The sequence below is a fragment of the Hippopotamus amphibius genome, chromosome 7, assembly GCF_030028045.1.
Source record: "Hippopotamus amphibius kiboko isolate mHipAmp2 chromosome 7, mHipAmp2.hap2, whole genome shotgun sequence".
Classification (NCBI taxonomy): Eukaryota; Metazoa; Chordata; class Mammalia; order Artiodactyla; family Hippopotamidae; genus Hippopotamus; species Hippopotamus amphibius.
Genome location: NC_080192.1, coordinates 48,971,920 through 48,993,386, shown reverse-complemented (window position 1 = coordinate 48,993,386; position 21,467 = coordinate 48,971,920).

The window sequence follows — 21,467 nt, the reverse complement described above, 5'->3', positions numbered from 1 at the left end:
TATAAGGAAGATGAAAAGACAGCCCTCAGAATCGGAGAAAATATTTGGCAACGAATCAACAGACAAAGGATTAATCTCCAAAATATATAAACAGTTCATCCAGCTCAATATCAAAAAAACAAACAACCCAATCTAAAAATGGGCAGAAAACCTAAATAGGCATTTCTCCAAAGAAGACATATGGATGGCCAAGAGGCACATGAAAAGCTGCTCAACATCAGTAATTATTAGAGAAATGCAAATCAAAACTACAAGGTATCACCTCACATCTGTTAGAATGGGCATCATCAGAAAGTCTACAAACAGTAAATGCTGGAGAGGGTGTGGAGAAAGGGGAATGCTCTTGCACTGTTGGTGGGAATGTAAATTGATACAGCCACTATGGAGAACAGTATGGAGATTCCTTGCAAAACTAAAAATAGAGTTACCATATGACCCAGCAATCCCACTGCTGGGCATATACCCAGAGAACACCATAATTCAAAAAGACACATGCACTCCAGTGTTCACTGCAGCACTATTTACAATAGCCAGGACACAGAAGCAACCTAAATGTCCATCAACAGATGAATGGATAAAAAAGATGTGGTATATACATACAATGGAATATTACTCAGCTGTAAAAAGCAATGAAACTGGGACATTTGTAGAGACATGGATGGACGTAGAGACTGTCACACAGAGTGAAGTGAGTCAGAAAGAGAAAAACAAATATCGTATAACACATATAAGTGGACTATAGAAAAATGGTACAAATCAATCAGTTTGCAAGGCGGAAATAGAGACACAGATGTAGAGTACAAACATATGGACTCCAAGTGGGGAAAGCAGGGAGGATTGTGGGGGAATGAATTGGGAGATTAGGATACCAAACTGTATGCTCTAAATATATGCAGTTTACTCTATGTTAACTATCTCAATAAAAGTTCTTTAAAAAAATTAAAAAAAATTAAAATGAAGTAATGCTTTTTAAACTTTTGGCGTTCCTTTTCTGCCAATTGGATATCATTTCTTCCTTTTGTAACAGAGTCTATAGATATTTCAACTGGTACAATATCAGATCTTATATATTCATTTTATGCCTTTCTTTTCCACATTTCCTGACACTCTCTATATAGCATCTAGAGGGTCCTCACTGATACAGGGAGAATTAGGATTATTGTATCCAAAAATCAGAAGAGAAAGACATAGTTAATTTTGTTTATTTCTGCCCTTCAAGCATCTGAAACTGGTTCTTGTACCAGGAACCAGTTACTAATGGGGCTTCATCTGAATCAAAAGCAAAGGTTCTAAGGAGAAACTGAGCACTCCAGTTAAGAGTGTATCCAAGAACAGAGCCTGAAAAGAAAAACAGAGCAGGGGTGCTAAGGACGAAGGGGACAGCAAATCTTACCTGCCTCACTCCTTCTTGGAGCACAGAGATTTAGGTGGGACTTGACTTGAAAGGACAGCCAGTGGCCAGAGAGCCACGTGGAAGCCAAGTGAAGCTACAGATGGTCATCTCCTTATTCATTATACAGGGAAAGGGCCAGAGTGGCAGGGTTCCTGCATCAGGAGGGGGACTCTCCTCCACAAGCTGCCTGGAGCTCAGACCTCAGCAGAAGGCCACCCACCTGCACCCTGAGACTTACCAGAGCCCACATCGACCCCCGCTCCAATTGAAAGCCACGCTGGGCACAGAGGGTGTGGTCCTTGGTGCCCTCAGAGAGGCAGTGACAAGTGGAACAGACATGCTGGGTGGGGCTAGGGAGTGGGGGAGTCACTCCATGTACACACCCCATTTCACTAGGCAGGACATGGTAGCTAGCAGAGTTTGGGCCCATGCCTTATGTCACAATAAGCCCAACCACTGCCTCACTTCTAATTTAGAGACCCCCTGTAATGTCCTTGGGGACTCTGGCCTTGACAACATAAAATATGGAAAACAGTTTTGATAACGTAGGGTTCCAGAAGGTAAATAAGCCCACATCACTGCCCAACAGTGAGGAGTGGGGCCGGCCCACATTCAAGAGTTCCCACGTTTGACCCTAGAGGGAGTAAAGCCTTTACACGGCCTAGAAGAGGCCTTACCCTCCACCCTCCCTAGCCTTGTAGACTCACAGCCCTCCTACCCAACTATGCAAGCCAGCAGGGCCCTGAGAAGCGGCAGCGATGGAGCAGCGAGGTGAGGACATCTTGAAACGCCATTCGTTCTCTTATCCATCACCCCCACTCAGAAAAGAACTCGCTGGTCCTTACAGCCCTCCGAGTGGGAAGCTGCCACAGTGGTTTTCCCTTTTTCCCCCGTGGAAAGAAAGGAGGAGCCTTTCAGTATTTCAAGCTGACACTTTAGTGAGTTATTAGGGACATTAATTGTCTAACCACGGTTTCCTCTTATTCCTGAGAGAGTCACAGTCCTTCGGCTCTGGGGAGACACCCTGAAATGCTGAATGGCCCAGTCCTTGGGATGGCGGGGTCTCCAGCAGACTGGGAAGAACAGCCAGTGGCCGGGGGACCCATGCTCTGCGGTCTCCGCTCGCTATTGGGTCTGTTATCAAAAGCAGCACGGACACCTGCTCACCACTTTGCCAAGGGCGCAGCTACTGACAGAGTGACACACAGTCTATGGGCAGGGGTGGCACATATTTGTCAGTGCCTCTGCTGTCCTCTTTTCTACCCCCTTTCCCACCCTCCTGAGAATGTTCTTTTTTCTTGGTTTTTCCTTTTCCTGTTTTATTTCAGTGACCCTTGGAGTTGAGACAGTTTATTTTGCCCCGCTTCTTTGATCTAGTGTTTACTGTCTACAAATACCGCTATTTGCAAGGGGGACTGGATCCTGGTTTCCAGATTCTTAGTAAATAATCTGCAGTGACCAGTGGTCAAGTTAGCTTCCATTCTGCCTTCCACGACAGAGTTAACCTCAAGGCGGGTGTCTGCGCCGGCTGGTCTCCCTCCCAGCTTCCCTAGCTGATGGGCTGCAGGGCTTACCATATTAGGAGTGTGTGAAGACTCAGCTCCTGGTGTACACAGCAGGAGCTCTTCTGTCAGTCTGAAATGCAGGCGCTATATTTAGTAACAGCCCCTGGGGAATAGCAGCTCCACGTGGGAGGGGGCTGCTGGAATGCAGTTGTGTAGTGAAGCTCTACTCTAATCCCCAAGGAGGCTTGAAGCTGAGGCCCTAGGAGAGAGCTGGGCTCCTTCTCCCTTCACCTCCTCCAGAGTGTCTGCATGGCATCTTTTCCAGGTCAGGGAAGAAGTCAGTCCCTTTCATCTCTGCTGCCTCTTTTAACATGGAGGAAAGGAATCATGATTGTTGAATGAACCATCACTCCAAATGTTATAAACAGGGATTTCTCTCCCTGCAGCCCTCACCTCTGCCCCCACATGGGTAAGCTCACCACTAACATGATGCGTGGAATAATTTTATTGCCTAATGGCTTCTCTATACTTAGGAAATAAGAGGAATTGCCTCCATTTGGTTTTGCAGGAAATGTATCTTCAGTACTAAAAGGATTTTATTTCACATTACAGAAGCCCCTGGGTCTAAAGAATATGTCTTCCTTTATAAAAGATAATGGTATAAGTAGAACATTATATGTGAATTGATTTCTAAATCATACAAATTTACATAATATAGTAACCTTCTATGAGAATAAAAATGAACAAAAGACAGTCTTGCAGATAAAGTGGTTAACTCGTTTGACGATATGGAAGTAAGTGCCTTGTTTAATTGACTCATCATAATGATAGCTCTGTTTTAAGGGTAGTTTGTCCAGGAACGATCACTTCCAGGGGCAGCTTTGCTCTCTGACCCTCTCTCTCCTTAACTCTGCTACATTTGTCATTTCAATTGACCGAGATTTTAGACAAGCAGGTTTGACCAGGGTCATTTCTAATGGTGAGGCTTGGGAAATATTTAGAATATGGGATTCTCCTTATTTCCACATATTTACATCTGCTACAAAACCCACTGATTTCCTAAGACTATTTGGCAGTTGGGTGGAGGCTTCTAGTCAAAATATTGCATAGGCCTGAAGTTTCTGGTTGGGAAATTCACTTGAATAAGAAGCAAAAGCCATAGCATGTGTAACCACCATCGTCTACAGCTGGGATGCTTCTGCTTCAGAGCTCCAGCTAGGATGAAAGGATTGGCCCTCTTAGATGGCTCCGGTTAAAACGAACAAACTGTAGTATAATCTCATACGTGTGATTTGGGTAGAATGGCCAACAACTGGTGAATTGAAGACCCTTTGGATACTGAAGAAGGATAACGGCGCTGGGTCAGGAGTACACTCTTGTGTGTGGTCATAGGGCTGGTCATTATTGTTCAGCAAAAGTACACACAGCAAATGTAACATGTGCATCATGGCCAGATATGGAGGGAAAAAGTTAACCATGGCACTTCCGTACAGACCCAGAGAACCCCGGGAAAGCTGGGGTGGGGCAGATACTGGGGATGAAGGCAGAGTCAGTGGAGGAGAGAAGGAAGGCTGAGACTTGTGTTCTGACAGCCAGGTATGAAGCCCAGGCAGCAGCTGGATTCAGGATGAGATCCCACTAGAGATGACAGTGCCCGCAAAGGCGGGTGGGGTCAGGGGTAGGGGGCACGTGGTAACCCGAACCTTGGGGAGGCAGCGTTTAGAGATCAGCTCATCAGGTGCCAAGGTCCTGCCTCTAGAAGACAGACAGGCGTCTGGGGTGGGGTGGGGTGATGGTGTGGGAAGAGATGGGGGGGAGCAGGCGAGGAATGCAAGGCAGAGATACACGCAAAGAGGAAATAAGATACTTAGGTTTCAAGACAAGGGTTCAGGCAGAGACAAATCAGCAAGAATCTAACTTCCAGATAATTACAGTTCATAATAATGATTATGATAACGAATGTTTATTACCCATTATGTGCTGAGCACAGAAAACATTGAGCTAAGCACATTATATGCACTATCTTGCATAATTTTTTTTTTTGGCCCCACTGCACAGCTTGTGGGATCTTAGTTCCCAGACCAAAGCCCTTGGTAATGAAAGTACAGAGTCCTAACAACTGGACAGCCAGGGAATTCCCCGTCTTGTGTAATTTTTATAGTAACTCTATGAAGTTGAGGCTCTTATTTTCATCATTAAACATATGGGGAAACTGAGGCACAAAGAGGTACCCGGTTAATAGTGGAGCAGAGGCTCAAATCCCAATCTGACTAGAACCCAAAACTGAACTACTTTACCATACTGACTCCCCAAAGGCTAAAGATCTTGAAACAAGTTTAAGGCTTAGTAAAAAAGATGGAAGCTGTTTCTAGAACCATTATTTTTCACTCTACAAGTTGGATCTGATGCCGTTATTTGAGGGCTTATATGTAAAAGATTGGGCTAAGTGCTGGGCCTACAGAGACAAATTTGATACAGTACCTCGAGGAATACTGATAGACAAATACATAAATCACAGCATGGTGTGTTAAGAGCTTACAGAGCCAGATGTTAAGTACTAAGGGGGACGTTAATGATGAAAGGAACCAAGGAAAGCTTGAAGAGGTGATATTTAAGGATTCTTGAGGGAACAACAGCTGCCCAGGTTGACAGGCAATGAAGGATGTTCTAGGTGAAGACGGGGAATCACTTGGATCATCAGGGATCTACGAGCAGCCTGGTATAGGTGGAGTGGTAGGATATTAACTAGGAAGGTAGGCTGAAGGCATATAATAAAAGGCCTTACATCCCAGACTAAGGAGGTTAAGGTTCATTGAGTTTTGAACTAGGGCTCCTAAAAATCTCCTGTACTAAGGCCAGAACTGATCACAGGGATGATTCTATACGCTATGCTAAAAAATCATAGCTTGGGGTTAAGGAGAAATTCTGAATTAAGCAAACAGCATGGCCTGATAAGATCCAGATAAACAGGATCCAAGCCAAAGAATTTGTCCTGCAGGGTATAAGTGTCTTTTGGAATAAATAGATAAGCCATCTTCCCTTGCCCTACAACTCGCTTAGCACATTAGCCTGAGCTTCTAATGAAAACTCATTCCATTACTCATGAAGACTTTCAATTTTCTTTTAACCTGCAAGAAGCTGATTAAATTAAGCACTATTGACATCCAGGCTCTTAAAATAGAAACTCATTTAAAGGGATCAGCAGTCAGACTAACACAGTGTCACCCTCTGGTTCCCCTTTCTGCCACCCTCCCTTGGTTCTAGAGGTAGGATATTTTTCATGGATGAAGCTCTGTCATCTTGTAGGTTTCCCTAGTAAACCCTACTCTCCACCTCCATAGCTACTTGAAAAAAAAAAAAAAAATCACAGGACCAGACTGACTCTAAATTTTGGATAAAAATCACAAATGGGTGCTTGTCAATGGCCAGGAATCCTACTGTGCCTGCATAGAAGTGCAATTATGTCCTCTTCCAGGTGATTGTTCTATACCTTCTCCTCTCCAACTTCCCACACCTGCCTTCTTCAACTAATGACCTCATCTTATCATTTAGAAAACACAAGCCCTCTAGAATGGAAAGCTGACCTTCCTGCAGGTCTTCGCTAAAACCTGCTCACACCTGTGCCCATCAGCGGTCAGCTCCTGCTCTGCTGTTCCGTGTTCTCTATCCCCTTACCTGCTTAAGGACTTGACCCCCTTGCTTGATCCCCCTTTTCTCCGTCATCAATTTCTTCTCTACTTGCTCAGTCCACAGTATACAGACATGCTTTAGCGTCTCCCACTTAAAAAAATTCCTACGTTCCCCAATCCCACATCCCCTACCTGCATACATTTTGTATATTTTGGTCCTTCTGGGACAAGTGGTCTAAATCTGGAATCTGCACTTCCTCACTTCCTATTTCCTCTTCAAGTCTTCCCAGCTTGGCTTCTTCCCACATTATTCCACTGAATAAGGGGCAAGTTGCTTAACCTCTCTCTGCCTCCGTCTTCTCATTTATAACATGAAAATAATAAAAATAGCCATCTTACAGAGTTGCTATAAGAACAAAAGGAGATACGGCATACAAAGAACTAGTCCTGCCCAACTAATTGTAAATCCTCCATCCATGGTAGCTATTTAACTTTAATGACATACAGCTGTGACAACTTAGAGCTAAAATAACTTTCCCAAAGATATGTAGCCAGAGAAGCCCAAGGTGGTATTTGAACCCAGAACTGCCTGTTCGCATCTAGCGGACTCAGAGAGAGAGAGAGAGAGAGAGAGAGAGCACACACGAGCGAGCGAGCTATACCCACACAGATTTCAGTGGGCTGCAGCTTCACAAGATCAAATGAAGACCCCCCACCCGCCCACCCTTTCCATTTTGAAATTCCCCGGTCAGTGATAGTCTTTGCCCAAGGGTCCCAGGAAGGTCAGATTCACAGTGGAAAGTCATAGGAGAGCATGAGAGTTGAGGAAGTCTAAACAGCAAGCGTAAGCCTTCACTTCTTCATGAGAGGCAGAAGGTGAAGACAGGCAAGAGTAGAATGCATTTACAGGCCAAGCAGAGGAAGTGGCAGGAAGTGTGATTAGCCCAGACAGACGATAACAAGGAAAGGCCCCAGTCTGAAGGAAGCAGGCTGCGATGCGACAGGAGTCGAGGAGTCACCTCTTCCACTGAGGGCTGGAAGGAGGTGAGGACAGGAGCACAGGCCCTTGTATGCTGGGGCAGGGCTTAGAAGATAAAAGTCTAAACATTCTCTAATTCCTCAGTAAAGCTGGAGGTTCGTTTTGCCTGACGTAGAGCAAGGCAGATGCTGAGACGCCAAGGCCTGTGGCAGAGAGAGCGCGCCTACTCACAAGGCAGCCAAGTGAGGAGAAGAGAGAAAGTCTCAACCGGCCTCCTCAAAGGTGAGGGGCTTGGGGTATTTATGGGAAGAGGCATGAAGACACAGGGTGGTCCAACGCGTGGGGGGCGTGGGGAAAGGTGATTGGAAAGACATGTGGTAATCGTGGCTCTGCGTGGGCACAACTAAGCCCCAGGCCTCGGTGCCATCTGAAGGCGGAGTTTTCGGCCCTCTGAGGTCAAGAGGTCACTGAGCGGACACTTGCGCATGCCCTGTTGGATGGTCCGCGGTCCTATCAGCGCATCTCCAACTAGACACAGCTGATTCTTGGCTCAGCTGAACTAGACTCAGCTGACTGCATATTCTTAGAAAAAGAAATTGGGCAAAAATACTGTTTAGGCTCCGTGCTGCTTGGAGGACACGCCAAGTCTTCTGTAGCAACAACTAAAACACCCTTGATTAGCAAAGGCAGATTCCAGGTGGAATGGATTGGGCTGATGATTACCCACAGCTTCACTTTTATAGCCAATTTCTTCAAAAGAGTAGACTACACGTGCTCTCTCTAGTTTCTTTCCACTCCTCCCATTCTCTCCTGAATCCCCTGCAGTTGGGCTTTTACCCCACCTATCTCCTGTTCCACTCCAAGAAAACGCCTCTTAATGAGACCAACCAATGGCCTCTACATTGTCAAGTCCAAAGGTCCACGCTCTTGTTTGATGCATCGTCAGCACTTGATTGCCCTTCTCCTTGGAACACCTGCTTCACCTGGCAACCAGGACATCACATTTGCCTAGCATTCTACCTACCTCTCTGCATGCTCCTGTCAGACTCCTTTCTGGTTCTTCTTCATAGCCTCAGACAGTGGAGAGAGCCAGGGATCAGTGTGTGAACTTAGTCTCTTGTCTTTCTTCACTTGTTCTCTTGGTGGTTTCATCCAGTCTCATGGTTTTTTAAATTCCATATATGTGCTCTGATGACTTCCTATTTCATATCTTACTCTGGTCCTTTTTCCTGAGCTCCAGATTCATGTGTCCAAATGCCTATTTGGCTTCTCCATGGGGATATTTAATAAGTACTTCAAAGTTAATAAGTCCAGAACTGAATTCATTTTTCTCCCCCCTAAAACCTGCTCCTTCTGCAGTCTTTCTCAACTCAATAAATAACTCCATTCTTTTTCTCAGACCAAAAACCTTGACGTCATCCTTCTTTTCCTTTTCTCTCTCCCCATCGCACATCCAATGCATCAGCAAAACCTGTTGGTTCTACCTTCAAAATACTTCCAGAGTCCAACCACTTCTTACCGTCTGCATGGTTAATAGTCTGGCTGAGCCATCATTACTCACTGCCTAGATTATTGCAATAGCTTCCTAACTAGTCTCTGCTCTTTGTTTTTGTATTATTTTGGCCTCTGCTTCTGTTCTTGCTTCCACACAGTTTATTGTTAACAGCAGCCAGAGTGACCCGTTTCAAACTCAAATCAGGTCATGGAAATCATCTACTCAAAACCTTCCAACATCTTTCCATCTCACTCAGAATAAAAGTCAAAGCTCACGCTCTGTCTGCAAGAGCCTACCTGTCTGACCCCGTTTCTGCTCTCTCCTGATCCCCTGCTTGCTTCCTGCACTCCGACCACTCTGGCCTCCTTGCTCTTCCTTCACACGCCAGGCACATTCTTGCCTCAGGCCCTTTTTAATTAACTTTCCCTCTGCCTGGAAAACTTCTCCCCAGATATCTGCATGGTTCATCCCTCACTTAAAGATCTTATAGAAATGTCATTTTGCTCTCGAGGCCTTCCCTGAACAGCCCGTCTAAAACTGCCCACACAGTCACCCCCACCACTTCCTTGTTCCTTTCCCAGCTTTATCTTTTGCCTTCCCACTCACTACTGATTTACATGCTGTATATTTTACTTATTTACCTTATGATCTGTCTCTCCCACTGAAAGGGAAACTCCAAAGGGCAGGGATCTTTAAACTATTTCATCGCCACCATATCTTCAGTACCTAGAAAAGCGCCTGACACCAAATAGATATTTGCTCAACAGGTTGAATGAGATAATGACAGAAAAGATCTAACATCTTTTAGTCCCCCGGTGCAGGCCCTGCAAAGGCAGGGAGCTGGATTTCAGCAGGGTCTGGTTTCACCCAGCAACCATTTCCTTCTCTCAGCTTCCCACTTAATTATCTGCAAGACTTCGGAAAAATATTTTGTGTCTCCATTTTTCTAATTACCATTAGGGAATCACAAACTGTCTACCTTCCGTTATTCAGACTAAAGGTTCACAGACACATGACGTGCTTAGAACAATGCCTAGGACAATAGACCGTACTCAAGAAATCCTATCCGTCATTACTCTTGTACTAATTATAATCAGAGCCCTCTCCCTGTGCCTCCATGATACCACCCATTCGTGCCTTCCTCTTACCTCACTGGCTACTCGGCTCTCTCCTTCACTGACTCATCCTCCCTCACCCAAATGCTGACTGTTAGAGTGGGCCCCCGAGCTCAGCGCTAGGCCTTCTTTCCTCCCAGGCACTTTGTCCCTAGATGCTGCTATCCAGTCCCCCAGTCTGTAATAACCACTGATGTTGGTTGCTTTCAAATTTGCATCTCCCCAGTGCATGCTGATGACATTCACATTTGTATCTCCAGCCCAGGCCTCTTTCCTCTCACTTTAGACTAGCATCTCCCATGAGGAAAACCGCTTACTTGGTCTTACCACTTGGGTATCTCACAGCATGTATTTAAATTATTATGCCTGCGGTGGTTTTGAAAAATAACCGCACATTTTTGATAGTCCTTCTTTCTCTCCTTGAGTGTGAGCTGGACTTAGTGACTTGATTCTAATGAGTAGAATATGGTAGAAGTGATGGTGTGTGGCTTCTGAGACCAGATGAAAAAGGCATGTAGCTTCTTTCTTAGAGTCTTCACTCTGGGAGACCAGCTGCCTGTCCTAAAGACACTCAAAAAGCCCTATGGAAAAGCCCGTGAGGTAAGGAACCAAGGCCTCTTGCTTACAGCTGGAGAGGAATTGAGGCCATGAGAGTAAAACTGGGTCCTCCCACCCCAGTGAAGCCCTCCGAGGACTGCAATCCCAGGAGAGGTCTGGACGGCAACCTCAGGAGAGCCCCTGAGCTAGAACCACCCAGCTAAGCTGCTTCAGAATACCCGCCGTACAGAATACACATAGAATACCCATAGTATAGATACTGGCTGTTTTAGGTTGCTAAGTTTTATGGTAATTTGTTATGTGTTAAAATCTCAACTGTGATTTGTAGATTTGTCTATTTCTCCATTAAGTATCATCAATTTTTTGCTTCATGTATTCTGAAGCCTTCACTTCATCATTTTTCTTAACAGTTTCTAAAGCATGCCAATGGTTATTCTGCCTTAGGGCCTTTGTACATGCCAGCCCCAGATTACAATGCTCCACTCTGGCTCTTCACATGGCTGGTCTTTTCTTCTCCACCAGGGTCAGTCCAACTGTCATCTTCCCAGAGATGCCTTCCCCAATCACTTGTATCTAAAATAGACACCCTCCCCTCCATAATCACTCTGTCCAGCTATTCTGCCTGTGTTCTTCATGGCAAGTCCTGCATTTCTTAGGACCCTGCCAAGCCTTCCATAATTATTGATACTTTGAGCTCACGGGGGAGAAGCTGAGTTGAAACCAGACTGACTTTTTCAGTAGGCAACGGTCTGCATGAACTGCTAGAACTGTGGTTGCCGAAGGATTTATTTTGAGAGGCAGAGGGGACTCACAGGGACAGAGAGAGGAATGAGTCTTCATTTAGAGGGAAAGTCACTAATTTTGTATAACCAGATCTTATCAAGCAACCTCTAAACTTCTTGCTTAGGAAACAAAATTTCAAACGTGATCTTGTTCCCTAGTTCCCCATATAAGTTGCTTATACGTTTGCAAGTAGGGGATGCTAGGTACACTGTAAATTGTCAAAATGCACTGATCTGATTTTCTAATGGTGTCAAAGTGGCAGTGTGACCCAAGGTCCCAGGACTTACTCAACAAGATAAACAGAAACTAGCCTTCGGTAATTCTTTGGCTCAGACATAGATCAATGATGCCTGGGGAAAGGCATCTTATTTTTTTTTTCCTAAAACATTAATCAATTTCCTTCATTAAAATATATGGATCTAATGAAAAACAGATAGAAATTGATTCTGATCCAAACTTCTCTGTGCCTGAATCTTTTGACAACCATGAAAAAAAAATCAACTTATGTGTAAGTGAAAAGAACGATAAAAAATTAACATTAATGAAAATTGAACAGTATAATCCTACAGAGCATGTTTTATAGAGGATGTTTCATTGTTGTCTTTGGTTTAACAAAGTTTTCAAGCTCCCCTGCTTAGAGGTAAAAGAAGTTTTCAGTTTCCTGTCTGTATTATACAAAAGGATGTCCTAAATCCTCTGATCTTCCCCAGGACACAAGCCCACCCAAGTCTCCAGGGAAGGGCCTTTTGTCTTCGACTTCAGGCCTTCCCTTGGGCAGTTTCCCTCTGACCTCACCTTGAGACAACTCCTGCCTCTCCCTCAGGCCTTCTGTGTGCCCTTGCTTCCTTCCTCCCCATCCCTGACCCTCCTTCTCAGTCAGACCTGCCCTTGAATGAACACAGGCATCCTGAAGCATTATTGATTCCAGCTACTATGTTGTTTTTAGAAATTTAGCATTTGATCAGAGAATGAGTCCTCTTTGTCGTTAAAGTCATCAAAATAATATTACACTTGTGAAATTTTACCCATCAACCCTCTCACAAGAGTTTTCCAGAATGCATGGCTTGTAGGAAGTACAATACATTGGCTTTGGAGCAAGCAGGCTTGGGTTGATCATTCTACCAGTTAAATGGCTCTATGTAGATCACAACCTCACGGAACCTCAGCATTCTTTCCTTGTAGAATGGAAATTGAAGTGCCAGCTTCACAGGGTTGCTGAGAGGATTAGGTCAGACAATACACGGAGACCCTCTAGCAGAGGTCCTGACACACAGTGGGTATTCAGAACGAACGTGAACGTCTTTCTCCCCCACTTTTCCTTACATGCATCAGCAGACATGGATCCATGCATTTCTTAGGACCCCTGCCAAGCCTTCCATAACTATTGATACTTCGAGCTCACGGGGGAGAAGCTGAGTTGAAACCAGACTGACTTTTTCAGAAGGCAACGGTCTGGGTGAACTGCTAGAACTGTGGATGCTGAAGGACTTATTTTGAGAGGCAAAGGGGATCCTATCAGCACTTGAGACTAATAGAGCAGGGGAAGGTCCCACTAGCTGCCTAAGACACAGTACTGAGCAACTAGATAGAAGGAAGCCTCAAGGATCCCATCAACAAGACTCATTGCAAATAGGCACCGGACCAAAAAAAAAAAGAATAAAACATACTGTTCATGAAGGCAACAGTCACAGTACTGCGGAATGTACCCTTGAAGATAGAGAGAAGTATCCTAGAATTGAAAAATCCAGGTAACAAAATATTATAAAAGGGTGTTTGAGTCACCTATTGCTGAATAACAAACTACCACAAAGTTGGTAATGGAAAACAGTGTTACTATGTCGATTGATTCTATGAGTCAGGAATTCAGAGAGGGCACAGCAGGGGTGGTTTGTCTCTGTCTCATGATGTCTGGGGCCCTGGCTGGGATGGCTGGAATGACTCAGATAGCTGGGGCCAGAACATCTGGAGGCATCTTCATTAATATGTTTGGCATCGGGGCTGGGCTCAGCTGACCCTGCAGCACCTACATGTGGCCTTTCCATGTGACTTGAGCTTCTCACAATGTGAGTTTCAAGAGGGAACGAAATGAGAGTCAACATTCCAAAAGAACCAGGCAGAGTCAAATGGTTTTTATGACCTGCACGAACAGGTAACAGAGAGTGGCCCATTAAGAAGCTGACAAACTGTTTAGTGTGGCTGGCCTTCCATTTATGGCTGGTGAAGTGTTGGAACAAGAGTCCAGGAAGTGTGGCAGATGAAGAGGGACCTCAGAAGTCTCACTGGGAGTTTGTACATTGTCTTGTAGATAATTAGAGAATTATCATTGGAAAATTTTGAATTTGAGAGTATTTTAGAAAGACTAGGATGGCAGCATAAAGGAAGGCTGTTTGAAGGAAGTGCGACTGGATAAAGAAAAACCATTTAAGATACCATTGCAATAGTGAAAGAAAGAAAGGAGGATGACCTTAACTAAGGCACTGACAGTGAGAGCTGATAGACAGGGATGGCGTCAAGAATTACTAGGAGGACACAGTGACTTCTAAAATGTGGTGTCGGGGAGTGGAAGGAGCTAGGATGGTTTCCCAGGTTTCGATTGTGGGTGCTGGGTACATAGTAAAGCTATTTAAAGACAATGAGAATGTCAGAAATGCAAGTTTTGCAGCAAAGAACAGTTCAGTTTTGGTTGCTTTGAGTTTGAAGCACTTAATGGGTCACTCAGTAGAAGATGTCCAATAGACAGACAGATTTATGAACCAGGAGCTCAAGAAAGATCTGGCCTAGAAAAATAGAGACCCATCAGCCTACTGGTGGTGGTTTATACCAAGAGATTCAATCAAATTGTCTAGGAAGAATAGAAGAGGGAACAGATGGCTCCTCCAACATCTCCAACATGTTTTCAATGGACAAAGAAAAAGACGGTTTCAGAAAACATTGAGCAGTGCTTAGAACAGTGGGACAAGAATGGGAAGAGACTGATGTAATGACTGAAGTCAAAAGACAAATTCAAGAAAGAAAACAGGGCCAGAAGCGTCAATGCTACAGAGAGGTCAAGTACAATAAAGTCTAATAAGCATCCTTCGCAGGTGTCAAGGCCACATCCACAGCTGAAGGAGTTAATCCCTAGGGAAGAAAATGGGTAAAGTCATGGCAGGGACCCTGATTTCAGACAGACCTGTGATGACTACAAATTACTAGAGCAGAGATTCAGGAACAGGGACCAACAAAGACGCCCAGTGACACAAATTGGTGGCAATGAGTAAGAGGGTCTCAGAGGCCGGGTGTGAGCCTATTTTTCAAACATATGCTCAAGGTTGGGGGTGAGTGAAGAGCAAAGGTGAATTGATGCCAAGGCTCAGAATGACTTAAACATCTTTTTTTTTCCCTGGGAACTAGAACAGGCCCAAACCTATAGGAGGGAGGCAAATGACAAGCTTTTGGGGGCCATCCTTTTTACTTAACTTCTTTGCATCTGAATTAGTCAATGCTGTTTGGATTGAAAGTACTACAAACCCAAGTCAAACTAGCTAGAGTAAAAAGGGGGAAAATATTAAAAGAATATTGGTTTCTCTCTTACAAATAAAAGGATGAACAACCAAATCATAGGATACACTGGGGTACAGTAGAAAGAACATCAGGAGAACTGAAACGGGGGAGTCAAACTCCGCCGGGATTTCTCGAATGCCCCCGAGTTGACTTCACTCTCTGGACATAAAGCATTCCCTCACCAGCAGCACTCAAGCTTGATATCTTGCGGGTCTCACTACTGGAGAGGACCAGTTCTTAAGAAATGCCCCAGGGACAGACTCTGACTGGGTCTGGTGCCCACCTGTGAATGAATCAATCACATTTCTGGAATGGACAAAGTGGGGAGGAGGACTTGCCAGGAGCAGGCGGAGGAGATGGGTTGACAAACCAATTGATGCCCAGTCTACTTCTTCAACTTCAAAGAGGATTTATTATTCCCAGAAGACCTGGGCTTCCATTTGCTCTAGAGACTTATTAATAGGGTGACCAGATGTCCTAGTTTGTCTGGACAGTCCTTTTTTCACACCTGTTGTCTTGATGTAATTATTAATAGCACTCTTTTCACTTTCAAAAATGTCTTGCTATGGAAGATAGATTAGGTGGTCATCTTACATATTGGTGTTGTGATTCTGAACTGGCCAAAGTACTAGAGGAAACAGTCCTTAAAGGGTGGTTAAATGACAGATTGTGACCTCCTTTAGTGTCGGTTATTCTTTATGGGGCAGTTCAGTACTCAAGACCTAACTGACATTCAGTAAATGTTGAATCAGGGAACACATGTTATAAAAAGCTTTCTCCCCCAAAGTATTTGTAAAGTCACATTTGACACATTTTCTCAGTTCTATGTAATATTATGTATAATAGAACATATTTGGCTAATAGTATCCTAGAATATCAGAACTAAAAGGAAATTTAAAGACTATTTAGTTCAATCCCCTTCCAATTAGATGATAAACTCTGGGTACAGCACTTGTATTTGTCTTGTTTAGTGGAGGCTGAATGCCCAGAAGCTGGCAAGTAACAGGCATTCAATAAACATTTGATTCTGTTCACAACTCCTGCTATCCTTTGACCCTGTTTCCATCAGAAGTACATCTGATGGTGCTGGAACACTGCTGACACTGGGAGACTCCTCATGCTTGAGGAAACAGCCCACTAGTCTCTGAGCAGCTTCTGCATTGGAAAACCCTTTTATTCCATAGTGAACTGAAATCTGACTCCCTGTGGTTTTCATCTGTGTCCCTGCTTCACTGTCTCTGAGGCCAGCTCTTCTTCTACCACACAATTGTGAGTCTGCCTTCTCCAGGTTAAACCACTGCAGTTGCCTTTTCATATCTGATCTGGCTTCCAGATCCTTTGCTGTCCTGATGGCTCTCTTCTGAACACGTTCAGTGTGTCCAAAAATCTCTAAGGCAGAATTCAAGGATGTGTTTTGACCATGATTTTAAAAAGTGATAATCTTATTTCCCTCCTTCATGAAAATTATGTTTCTGGGCTTCCCTGGTGGTGCAGTGGTTAAGAATCCACCTGCCAATGCAGGGGACACGGGTTCAATCCCAGGGCCGGGAAGATCCCACATGCCTCAGAGCATGTGTGCCACAACTACTGAGTCTGCACTCTAGAGCCCATGAGCCACAACTACTGAGCCCATGTGCCATAACTACTGAAGCCCACACTCCTAGAGCCTGTGCTCAGCAACAAGAGAAGCCACCACAATAACAAACCTGTGCACTGCAATGAAGAATAGCCCCCGCTCGCTGCAACTAGAGAAAGCCTGTGCGCAGCAACGAAGACCCAACGCAGCCAATAAATAAAAACAAATAAATTAAAAAATTTTAAAAAAAGAAAATTATGTTTCACATAATTCTGTTTCACATAAGACACAAGTTTCTGCTAAGTCTCTTCCATCATTATTAAGCAATCAGTTTATTGAATTGTTACAGCCTTGTATTTATTCCTGTTAAATGTCACAGTGTTGGAAGCAACAACATGCCTTATAAGATTCTGTAATGTTTTGGGGGTGATAATTTTGATATCCAGGATTTCAACTTTCCCATCTCATTCTTGTCCTCTTATCTAATGAGAGGGGAACACTTGAGAGAAAGTGGCAATCACTAGATCTGAGCCTGGGCCCTTAAGTAACAGTTTCACAGAACTAGTAGCCTGGAAGGTGACTAAGAAGTTACAAGCATGCATATCCCACCAGAAAGAAAGAGTTTTGAGAAAACGGCGACTTCCACAGTGAATGAACTGCTTTCTAAGCTATTTCCTGGTGCTGGTAGGTTTAGACAGACAGGATAACCATCTGTCCAGGATGTTTTACTGGGAATTTCTGCACTGGGTGGGACTTCAGACCAGATTATCTCTGAAGATATTTCCAGCTCAGATTCCATGGACGGTACACATTCACTATTAATAGCCTGCAGTGGATTTTTTTTTCTCATCCTATGGCTGAAGGACATTACATTTTCATTCACTAAAGATAGATTTTAAAAAATATGGACTTGTTATAATACAATCATCTATACTATAGTGTTTGGAAGATATATTTCTGGAAAATTAAAACCACTCTGTTTCAGATACATTTCAAGTGAGGATTACATTTTAACTGAATAAGAGAACGTGAAGGCTGTTTGTTGTTGGATACACATTACTAATGGCCGTTATCATTGGTGTGTTGTATTTGCTGGTAAGTGTGCAAATGATCGTGCTTCTCATAGAACTTACTCATCACTCTCTACACTCATCCATCAGTTCATCCATCCATCCATCTTGGTAAATGTGAATTATGACGCTGTTATAGTGAACAGAATAGTGTAACCTTCTTAAATAGCTAGTAATTACACAATGAGCCTGGATAATTGCAGCCCCAAATTGAAGTCTAAGAAACTGCTTTGAGGCTAGAAGGAAAAAGGAAATAACAGTATCAAAGCCCCACTGGGGTGGGGGTGGGGGGCAGATTCTAGCCTGTCATTTGTTACGTGCTCTAATGCAAAACTTAGAACTTTTCCACATGAGGTTACATTTGGTTAAATAGAACTTTTGAGTCTTCTAGATTATTATGGTGGCCCAGCTGTCTCTGAGATACTCAAATGGGTTGCTATGTTATCACTTTGAGAAAGCCTTTTAGGAAATTTCAGACAGGTGAAAAATGAAGCAAGAGTAATATCTGAATGGAGAGAAAGCGTAGATGGCTCTTTCCAAATCTTCTCACTGGGAGATCATATAGGAAAAGTACTTCAATTTAGATATTTTTTTCTTATTTTAAAAAAATTAGGTATATACCTTTCTTGTCCAGAGAATGCTAAACTTGAAAGCTGGTGGGTCATTTTGTTTAATTTTGGATTAAATAATTCTCCATGCTATAATTTTTTTCTAATTAGTTTGCGCTGTTTTCTGCTTTCCCCAGTGTGGTCTTATTAGATCATTCCAGTTTGACATTGAGAAATGGAGTCAGTCCATCGGAACCACTTCTTTTTTCATAGGAACCGTGTATGACCTTCAGAGAGCTCTTCACTGTGAGGTGTGATGGAGAAGAATCTTAGTAGAACTCTCATTCTTCTCTGTAAAAAAGTTTTACCTATGTTATAATGATGATCAAGGAATTATTAACATTTCATTTTTCTTAGGAAATATTTCCTTTTTACAATAGGCTATAAAAATTCAAGGATTCATTCTAGAATAATTTGGAGTTTCCTCTCTGTTAACATTTTGCTTCCTGAGAGCACAGATAGTAACCTAAAGCTCTCAGAAGAGGAAAATCTTTTCCTTACTAGTGGCCCCATAATTTCAAAGTATAGTAGGTTAAACCACCTTCTTGGTGATAGTGTGTATTCTAATTGTGCTTATAAGGTTTGTGGCTTCCCGTTAGAATTAAAGTACAATGAATACAATGTATTTAATATGTTAGCAGCCATGCAAACCAGCAGCCACAAGTGACATTGATTTCTTTATGTCCTAACAGCCACCAGTATATTAGTGCAACATAATTACAATGCTCCAGACATGCTCTCTGTCTCCAGGGACCATTCAAGCACTTCTCATCATCCATGGTAACAAAATAAAGGTATTGAGCACTGTTTCCTCTGGGCTTGGATGCGGTATTTTGTAAACTGATTTTCATCCACATGCACGTTAAGGCTAAATGAGGGATATGGGGGACTTGAAATTCCACTTGAATACCTAAGTCAAGCATAAGGAATGAGGATTCATGTGTCCATGGTCTTTGCTCTGGAAAGTCCAGGGGACACTGGTAGACAGCAGGGATGATTTAACCCTGGCAGTGACATCTGCTCAGAGCATGGCTACTTTGGAAGTTACAGGCTAGAGGAGTTCAGCCTTATGTGGCTTTTTAAGGAAGTCTACTTTCTTGAATAGAAAATAGTCCATGGGTATAAGCTCCCAAACGGTATGAGCCGTGAGTGTTTAACTTACTGGAAAGGGTGAGGCTTTTATATCTAGCTGCGAATCAGCAAAGTTACGCAAAGCAGACCATCTTGGCCTTTTTGTCACCTAGCTCTTCTCTAGCTAGAATTTCTGTAATGCTGAGTGAGATACTACTCTTCCGCAGATGGGAATTGGCACAGCCCATTGTGGCCCCCCAAACTCACCTATAACTCTTGTGAGATTAGGTTCCTCACGACTGCCCAAATGCAGTCGCCAACCTGCTTTTCCCTCCCCTATCCTCCCACTACTTTCCTTCCCTTCGTCCTCACCCCTCATCCAGTAACATTTGGAAATTGTCCAGCCTCAGGAATTTGGTTTCCGGAGGACACGTGTACTCTTTCAGTGGGACAGGTGCAACATTATATCAGGCCTCCACTAGCTTTTGATCTTGCACTATTCCCAGCAAATATTTTTGAGCACTCATCTCTAATATGTGTATAGTTATTTATAAATTATGTAAACTACTGCGGTACTACATTCTTATACATATGCAAATTGAAATGATTACATGTTAATTAGAAAATCTGTCATTTTCTTCTGCACCCCAACAGATCATCTTGCACATTCCCTGGAGAGTTTACACCTTACTTTGGAGATCACTGCATTATAATTCGGGTGTTTGTAATATGTCCTTAAACTAGACTGTGTACTCTATAAGGCTATACGGTGCATGGTTAATTCAGTTTTATACTCATGGAAGTTAGCGCAGCATCTTGGACATATAATAAAAATGACTGTAGTGATGGTTCTTTTGAATGGATCAATGAATTCTCACCTCTGCATCTTTCCTCTCATTACTGCTCCTCTCAAAAATGTTTTCCCTTTCCCTTCTTTTCACCTGACCAGCTACCTGTCACTCATGGCCAAGTCCAAGTCTTTTATCCCCCACAAATCCTTTCCTGTCACTCTATCCTGTGATATCTTTCTTCTCACCTATAGAAATCATTGGCTTTGCTGCTCACTTGGCATGTGTCATTCAGTGTCTGATGACATATCTTGGATGACATATTTTCATGCATGTATATTTCCAGGTAGAGTGCAAGCTCTTCTTTACTTCTTTGCCTTGAACACAATACCTTACTCTTACTATATTTACATAAAAGTCACTGTATAAATATTCACTGAACAGATGACAAAGTTCTCAATTCACACAGCTACACTTTTGACTCAAAATTGTCATAAGTGTGTTTGACATTTTGTTTTCTCATAGACATTTAAAAACAGCTATTCTTCCTCCAGAGCTCCCTAACTGGCTCATATTCTCACAGGGACCCAATTTGCAAAACCAAGGTCATAAATTTAGGAAAAATTTGGAAAACACAACATGTCTCTTAGGCATGTGCATAAAATCACAGTTCTGTAGTTCCAGGAGCAGCGGGCATTGGGCTCCTTGAGACACAATCATGCATGTTTTTAGACCATTGTGACAGATCACATCAACGCTTTGGAGCCTGACCAAAGAGTCAATGTACTTGGTTTATTTTAAAACAATTGCGCATGCCTTTCAACATTGTTATGTTCTGTTTAAGATATAAATTTTTAAATTCTGAGGACTCACACCTTCCCTTCAGAAGATTCTGCTGTTTTCTCTGGGCAGCTCCTTGGAATTGAGCTCCCAACAAATGTGATCTGTGGATTAGGAATTTCAACTTTTAAATGTTGGCAGCCAAACCAAAGGATGCAGAGTTCATATAAATTAAGACTTCAGCAAAATCTTCAACAAAAATGCTCACTGTCTGATTATGTGGGCATGGTAATGAGTCCTGGACTTAATGCACAGCACACTTTCTGCAGTCCTACTTTATGCCCATATAGAGAAATAAGGAAAGCATTTTCCAGCTTAACAAGAATACTTCTAGTTGCCCAGAGCCCAGAAATGATTACAATCTGACTTTCATGTTTTAAAATTGCATGATTGCTTTCTATCAAAAACCTGGTAGTATTTTTTTATTCTATATGGATAATACTTAATAAATGCTTATTGGATGACTCAGAATAGAAAATAAATGTGTTTATTCATAAGGGAGTGAGATTCATGT